An 8455-nucleotide genomic window follows, 5' to 3' on the forward strand; every position below is an offset into this window, starting at 1 on the left:
ATTTATTAAGCCCCCCCCCCCCCCTTTTTCAGTGGTTGGTGCTGGGGATTGAACTCAGGGCCTTCTACACGACAACTCCAGCACTAAAGCAACCTTAATTTTTAATGTTTTTCTTCACAGTTCTAGGGATAAAACCCAGGGCTTGAACCAGGCACTGTAGTGCACACCTATAATCCCACACTTGGGAGGCAGAAGCAGGAGGATTGGAAGTTTGAGGACAGCCTGAGCAATTCAGTGAGACACTGACTCAGAATTTTAAAAATAAATAAATAAAAAGGGTTGGGGTTGGTCTCTGTACTAGCATGCCAATCCCCAGTACTGAATGAAAGTGGGGGCTTGGGGTGGGGGAGAAAAAGAAAAAGAAACCCAAGGTCTTGTACATGCTAGGCAAGCACTCTACCACTGAGCTACACACCCATTCCTTAAGCCTCTTAATGAAGGACAGCTGCCTCCTCCCTTTATTTCTATTCCAATGATTTGGGTTAGCCTGATGGCTTCCTTGCAGTGTCTTTAGCTTATTCCTTTATCTCCTGTAATTTAAATCTAAAGGTTTGATAAGATTAGAGTTCAATATTTTTGTCAAGAATATTTTATTGATGAGGCTTTGTAATTTATTATTTATTGATTGATTGATTGATTTTGAGGTGCTGGGGTTTGAACCCAAGGGTTCTTTTACACTGAGCTACATCCTCAGCCCTTTTTCACTTTTTATTTTGGGACAGAGTCTCATTAAGTTGCTGAGGCTGGTCTCAAACTTGTAATCCTCCTGTCTCAGCCTCTCAAGTTGTTGGGATTACATGTATGTGCCACTATGCCCAGCTGATTATTTCTTTTTGCATCATCTCAGGAAGCATGTTTGATTTTCCTACTTTCAGTAATTTTTCTTTGGTACAGTGGATTGAAGCCAGGTACTCTTAACCACTGAGCCACATCCTCAGCCCTTTTTTTTGGAGGGTTGGGTACCATGGATTGAACTTAAACAATGAGCCACATCTCCAGCTTGATTTTGTATTTTATTTAGAGACAGGGTCTCACTGAATTGCTTAGCACCTCACTTAATTGCTGAGGCTGGCTTTGAACTCATAATCCTTCTGTCTCAGCCTCCTGAGCCACTGGGATTACAGGTGTGTACCACGCTGCGTGGCCTCAGCCCTTTTTATTTTGAGACAGGGTCTCACTAAGTTACTTAGGGCCTTGCTAAATTGCTGAGGATGGCCTTGAACTTGTGACCCTTCTGCCTCAGCCTCCCGAGCCACTGGGGTTACAGGTATGCGCCACCATGCCTGGCCCCCATTTTATTTTTTTTATTTATTTTTAAATTTTTATTAGATGTTAATGGACCTCTGTTTTACTCATTTATTTACATGCAGTGCTCAGAATCGAACCCAGTGCCTCACACATGCTAGGCAAGCACCCTACCACTGAGCCACAACCCCAGCTCCCCTATTTTAGTTTTAAAGTTTTGGCAGGAAGTAGTTTTATTTATTTGTATTATGTAGTGTTGAGGATCAAATCCAGTACCTCACGTGTGCTAGGCAAGTACCCTACCACTGTGCTACAACCCCAGCTCTATTTTATTTTTAACTAACCAATAGTGTATATATTTGTGGGGTACAATGTGATGTTTTGTTCCCAACTTAAGTCTCACTTTCCTGATGCTGGAAGGCCAATTTCTCAGGAGGTGAGAGTTGGTAGAAAAGAATCTGGTTTATTCTTGAAGAAGTTGGAGGGACTAGGTCCTCAAGGCTCCATTATGGGAGTTGGGGGTGCAAAAGAGTTCAATAGGGAGGAGCAGGGCAAGGCAGGACCTTAGTTTCCCAGGGCTTGTGTCTCTTTTATTCCTTTAAATTTTATTTTGTGGTGCTGAGATTAAACCCAGGGCCTCAGACATGCCAGGCAAGTGCTTTACAATTTGCATCCCCAGTTCAATCCTTTATTTTCTTTTTTTTAAAGAGAGAGAGAGAGAGAGAGAGAGAGAGAGAGAGAATTTTTTTAATATTAATTTTTAGTTTTCGGCGGACACAACATCTTTGTTTGTATGTGGTGCTGAGGATCAAACCCGGGCCGCACACATGCCAGGCGAGCGCTCTACCGCTTGAGCCACATCCCCAGCCCCCAATCCTTTATTTTCTGGCAATGGACTTCAACCTCTTGGGGCTAGCTAGCTTCTGTAGTTCTTTTTAAGTTGTTGATGGGCCTTTATTTATTCATTTATTTATAAGTGGTGCTGAGAACCCAGTACCTTGCACATGCTAGGCAAGTCTCTACCACTGAGCCACAACCCCAACTCTCCTGGAGTTCTTTGTGTTAGTTGATACAGAACTAAAGAGGAAGGAGAGGTGTTACAAATGTCATCAGGTGTTTTGGGTTTTGCAAGTATGAAGAAGGATTTAGCACTTAACATCTTAATCATTTAGAAGAGGCGTCTCTTTAGAAGCTGAACAAAGGGAAAGGGACCTAAGGTTTAATGTGGTGAAAATGGGATGGGTTAAGGAGAGTAACTCCACTAAGGACAACTTCACAGAAATAGCCCTGTTAAATTTTGACAGGTATATTCATTATGAATGTTTCAGCCTAATTAATTAACATATTTATTACCTCAAATCATTTTTTAATAACATTTAAAATCCATTCTTTTGGGCTGGGGTTGTGGCTCAGTGGTAGAGTGCTCGCCTTACATGTGTGAAGCCCTCACAGTCTCAGTACCACATAAAAATAAATACATAAAAGTATTGTGTCCATCTACAACTAAAAAAAATATTTTAAAAAATCCATTCTTTTAGCTATTTCGAAATTTATAATACATTAGTATTAACTGTGATCCCCATGCTGTGCAGATCACCAGAACCTTTCTAACTGAAACTTTATATTCTGACTAACCCTAACCAGGATATCATGATTGCCAGGAAAGTGCTCTACCAATAAGCCTCATCCCTCTATTATATTATTTTTAAAACTTAAAATTTTTTTGTTTTATTTATATTTGTTCTTTTTAGATACACATGACAGTAGAATGTACCTAACAATATGCTACTTTATTCTTTTTGATACTATTATAAATGTATTTGTTTTTGTTATTTCCTTTTCAGATTGTTCATTTTAGTATTTAGAATTGCAATTGATTTTTGGCTGTTGACTTTGTATCCTGCTACTTTATTAGTTTTTATTAGTTTTAACAGTTATTAGTTTTTATTTATTAGTTTTAACATTTTTTTTTTATGTGTGTGTATGTGTTTTCATCATCTGGAATCAGATAATTTTACTTCTTTCCAATTTGGAGACTTATTTTTTTTCCTCACCTAATTGTTCTGGCTAGAACTTTCAGCAATATGTTGAATAGAAGTGGTGATAACTGACATCCTTTCTTTCTGGAAAAGATTTCAGTCTTTTAACATGGAGTATGATGTTTACTGTGGGTTCTTCACATATGAGTCTCATTATGTTCAGGTAGTTTCCTTTTATTCCTAGTTAATTGAGTGTGTGTTTTTTTTTCATTATGAAAGGGTGTTGAATTTTGTCAAATGCTTTTCTTACATCAGTCAAGATGATCATGTGGCTTTTCCCTTCTATTAATTTGATCAATTTTTATATGTTGATCTATCCTTGTATTCTGGGACTAAATCCCACTTAGTCGTGTTGTATAGTCATTTTAATATGCTACTGAACTGTGTTTGCTAATAATTTGTTGAGGATTTTTGCATCTCTGTTCATAAGAAACATTGGTCTATACCTTTTCCTTTCTTGTAGCATTTTTTTTTTTTTTCTGTGGTTCTGGGGATCAAGCCCAGGGTCTTGAGCATGCAAGGCAAGTGTTTTCTTTACCACTGACCTACATCCCCTTTTTGTACTATCTTTGGTTAACATTTATTTATTTATTTATTTATTGAGAGAGAGAATTTTAATATTTTTAGTTTTCGGCGGACACAGCATCTTTATTTGTATGTGGTGCTGATGATCGAACCCAGGCCGCACGCATGCCAGGCGAGCGCGCTACCGCTTGAGCCACATCCCCAGCCCCCCTTTTTGTACTATCTTGATGTGATCTTTTATATGGAAAAGCCTGGTGAATACACACACACACACACACACACACACATACATACACACACATACACAACTAGAATCAATAAACAAGTTCATCAAAGTTGCAGGATATAAGATCAGTATTCAAATTTTACTTGTATTCCTGTACATAGCAGAGAAAGACATCAAGATTTTTTTACAATGGCACCAAAAGGAATAAAATGCTAGGAATACAGTTATCCAAGAAAGTACTCATTGAAAAGTACAAAACATCCTTGAAAGACATGGAAGGGGTCCTAAATAAATGGAGAGATGTTTGCTATTCATAATTGGAAGACAATATTGTTAAAATAGCAATATTCTCCAAGTGTTACATAAATTCCAATGCCATATCTTACAAAATCCAAGCTGACCTTTTTACAGAAATTGACAGGCCATAGTAAAATCCCTGTGGAAATTCAGGGGACCCAGAGTAACCAAAACAATCTTGAAAAACACAAAATTATCAGTTCCTGAATTCAAATTTTAGAACAAAGCTACAGTAGTTAAGACAGTTTTGTACTTGTATAAATATAGATATAGGTCAATTGAATAGAATTGAGAATCTAGAATCTTCTACAACGATATAAAGCGCCTTATTTCAGGTATTTGCTAGTATTAGGGAATATGGTTGCTATTGTGTTTTGTTTTTTGGTCCTCCCCACTCCCCTGCTAAGCAAGCTTTCACGGCCACTTTATTCTGGTGATGATTTTTTTTTATATATATTGGGGATTGAACCCAGGAGTGTTTAACCACTGAGATACATCCTCAACCTTCTTTATTTTTTATTTTGAGACAGGGTACTGCTATATTGCTGATGCCAGCCTCAAACTCACTATCTTTCTGCTCAGCTCCCCAGTTGCTGGGATTACAGGCATGTGCATCGTCATGCCTGGCCTGGTGATGGATTTTACCCCCTAACCATTAGGTTGACAAGTAACATTGAGTTATGAATTATAAAATGTATATAGGAAAATATATAAATCATGGATATTCAGTTTAAGGTGGTCCAGGGTCTCTTAGGATAGGCTTCTGCACAACATTCTATTTGGGACTTAATGCTAGCTACGTTGTTTCACCTATGAGTACAATCACTTAAAACCATGTAAGACTTTGTAGTATTTATTACCTGTCAATGGCTTTGGATTCCACAGACAAAAACTATGTGGATCAAGGTATATGTTGTGGAAGAGATTCAGTGTTCTTACTGCCCCTTCAGGTCCTTTATATCCTGCCAGAAAGATAATATATGCAGGTAGGAGGAGCAAGGCTTGTTTCAAAGGGAGTAAAATCAGGCAGGATTCTACAACCCCTCTTTTGTAATGTAGACCTGAAAATTTCAGTGCTGCTTTTGGTCACTGGGCAAATATGGCTAATTATTCTGGAAAAAACAACTAATTAGTAATTATGCCAAAACCAAAATTATCTTTTTTTCTATTATAGCAGATGATGTGCTTTGGCATCTAGATGGATCATACCAGCCAATGCCTCTCAACAGGAAAAAAAAAAAACTTTCATTATTTGGGGGAACATTTGGTGGTTAATACCCTGACTAGTCCTTTGGGATAATGTTTAGCTAAAATGAAAAATTCACCAGAAACAATACTGAATTAGTTTATAGTAGATATAGAACTTTAGTGCCTGCAGCCCTTTAATCTTGCAGCCCACACTTATCTGTTTCACAACTGGCAGACATAAAAGGACAAATATTTATGATTCTATCTATATGAAAGATCTAAACTAGGCGAGGTTACTAGGGACTGGAGGGAGGGAAGTTGTTACTTAATGTGTACAGTTGTTTGGGGTGATGAGAAAGATAGTGATAATGGTTGTACATTATGAATGTAATGTCATTGTATACTTATATATAAAAAAGTAATTGAAACGGTAAATTTTGTTATATATTTTACAATATTTATTTTTATTTTTGCCACCAGAGATTGAAAGCAGGGGTGCTTTACCACCACTGAGCTGCATCTCCAGATCTTTCTTAAATTTTGAGACAGGGTCTCCCTAAGTTGCCCAGGCTGATCTTGAACTTGTAATCCTCCTGCCTCAGCCTCTCCAATCTCTGGGATTATGGGTGGGCACCATTGCACTCTGCTTTTACTAGTTTTTAAAATTCCAGAAATTTATTCTCTCACAGTTATGGAGGCTAGAAGTCTGAAATCAAGGTGTCAGCCAGGTTAGTTTCTTTTTGGAGGCTGAGAGAGAGAATTTGTTGCATGACTCTGAAAAACCAGCCTCTACCTCAGAGCAAAGCCTGTCTAAGGAAGGGGGCGTGGCCTTTGTCCTTGGAAAGACCCACAGAGCACTCCTAGGCACATACCCTTGTTTATCTACAAATAACAGGAGAGATCTGCTGAGCCAGGTGTCCCTGACTCAGTCAGGCTAAGTGGGCACCCATAGCAACCCCCTAGCAGCCACCAATCACCATGAGACCAGGAAAATACCTGGGATGCCAGATGACCCTCCCAGTAGTTTATGGTGGTTGATAACATGTAGGGAAACCATGTAGTTTAGCACGTACACCCCTCGTGCCTAAACCAATCAGTTCAAATAAATCCCCCTCTTGCACTAACCAATCACCCCTACCCAACTTGTTCCTGCCAGTGAATGTGCTAATCAAGTTTTAGAGTTGTTGTTTGATTTTCCCGCGATGTGTGATGATTTCCTAAGAGATGCTATGATGTATGTGGGGGTCCCTGCCTTCCCCAAAGTGTGTATAAAACTGCTGGAGACCCTGGGCTCAGGGCCTCTCAGCGTCACCTGTTGCTGTGTGCATGCGAAGAACTGAGCTAGCTCACAATAAACACCTCTTTGCTGCTTACATCAATATGGGTCTCTGGTGATCTTTTGGGGGTCCCGAATTCGAGCATAACAACTCTTTCCTAGTTTCTGAAATACCAGCAATCCTTGAAGCTTTTCTGCTTGTACATGCATCACCCCATTCTCTGATACCGTCTTTGTATGGCACTCTCTGTTTGTGTCCCAGTTTTAACATCAGTCATGTTGGATTAGTGCCCCCTCCCCCAAATCCAGTATGACCTCATCTTAATTTGATTACATATACAAGGACCCTACCTCCTAACTCCCTTCAGTGAGGTGTTTTAATACGTTTTTAATACAGTTAAATTATTTTGTGATTCTAATACTGTGTGTTAAATGCACCAGTAGAGATACACAATGGGAAGTATTGAGGTGGAACAATTAATCTACTTGGGGCATGGGGTAGGGATGGAAGGTATCTTAGAGGAACCTCAGGTGAGGCTGGAGCTGTATCAAAGTAGCTCTTAAAGTGTGGTCTCTAGACCAGAAGCAATAGCATTAACTGGGAACTTTATAAATAGAAATTCTTGGCCCTTATTAAAGAATCAGAAAATCTGACATTGGGGCCCAGCAATCTGTTTTACAAGACCTTCCAGGAAATTCTGTAGAAAAATGAGAATGACTATTTCTAAAGAGTAAACAGTCCCATGATACTGTTGCTGACTCTTATGTAGACTATGTAGTGAAGAGGACAAGAGTGAATGTAGGGAGACCAGTGAGCAGGAAGTTGGGGTTCCAGGCAGTGGTGGTGAGATGGAGAGAAAGAGGTTATACATGGGAAATAAAATTAGTAGGACTTGGGACTGCCTGGCCTGGGGAGGGACAGAAAAGAAGAGGAGAGGTCAAAGATAACTCATATTTGGGTTGGGGCTCAGGATAGTCTTCAGATTTCAAGCTTGGGTAGGCAAGTGAAAGGTACTATTTATTACCATACAAATTGGAGAAACATGTATTTAGAGGGGAAATAATTATTTTAAATTGGCATGAATTGAATTTGAGGTGCCTGTGAGACTTTTTAAAATACCTTTACTTTATTTTTGATGTGCTGAGGATAGAACCCAGTCCCATCCACATGCGAGGTGAGTGTTCTGCCACTGAGCTACAACCTCAGCCCCTCCTGTGAGACTTTTAAGTAGAGATAACTTGCAGGCAATTGGGAATATGGTTCTAGACTAGAGCTTGTGCCTAAGCTCTGCCTTGGAGAGTGATATGGGTATCATGAGCACGTATGTGGGAATGGAAACTCTGCGAAATATAAGGGATGGAATATAAGAAGGAAATATAAAAGAGGAAAAGTCCTAGGACTGAGTCCTCTGGGAGGAAGAACATAGAGAAGAAGTAGCCAGTTGGATTAGTCATCTTCATTGTTATGACCAAAATACCTGACAAGAACAATTTACAAGCTGGGTGTGGTGGCACAGGCCTGTAATCCCAGTGACTTCAGAGGCTGAGGCAGGAGGATCATGAGTTCAAAGCCAGCCTCAGCAACTTAGTGAGGCCCTAAGCAACTCAGTTGAGACCCTGTCTCTAAATATATATATATATATATATATATATATATAT

General features: G+C 39.3%; 1 protein-coding gene across 1 annotated transcript in view; it reads left to right on the forward strand.

The window, feature by feature from the left end:
* Nucleotides 1-8455, forward strand: part of Ercc6l (ERCC excision repair 6 like, spindle assembly checkpoint helicase) — a 27947-nt gene that overhangs the window by 14551 nt on the left and 4941 nt on the right. The window lies entirely within an intron of this gene.

Source organism: Marmota marmota, unplaced genomic scaffold (assembly GCF_001458135.2).
Source record: "Marmota marmota marmota unplaced genomic scaffold, marMar, whole genome shotgun sequence".
Classification (NCBI taxonomy): domain Eukaryota; kingdom Metazoa; phylum Chordata; class Mammalia; order Rodentia; family Sciuridae; genus Marmota; species Marmota marmota.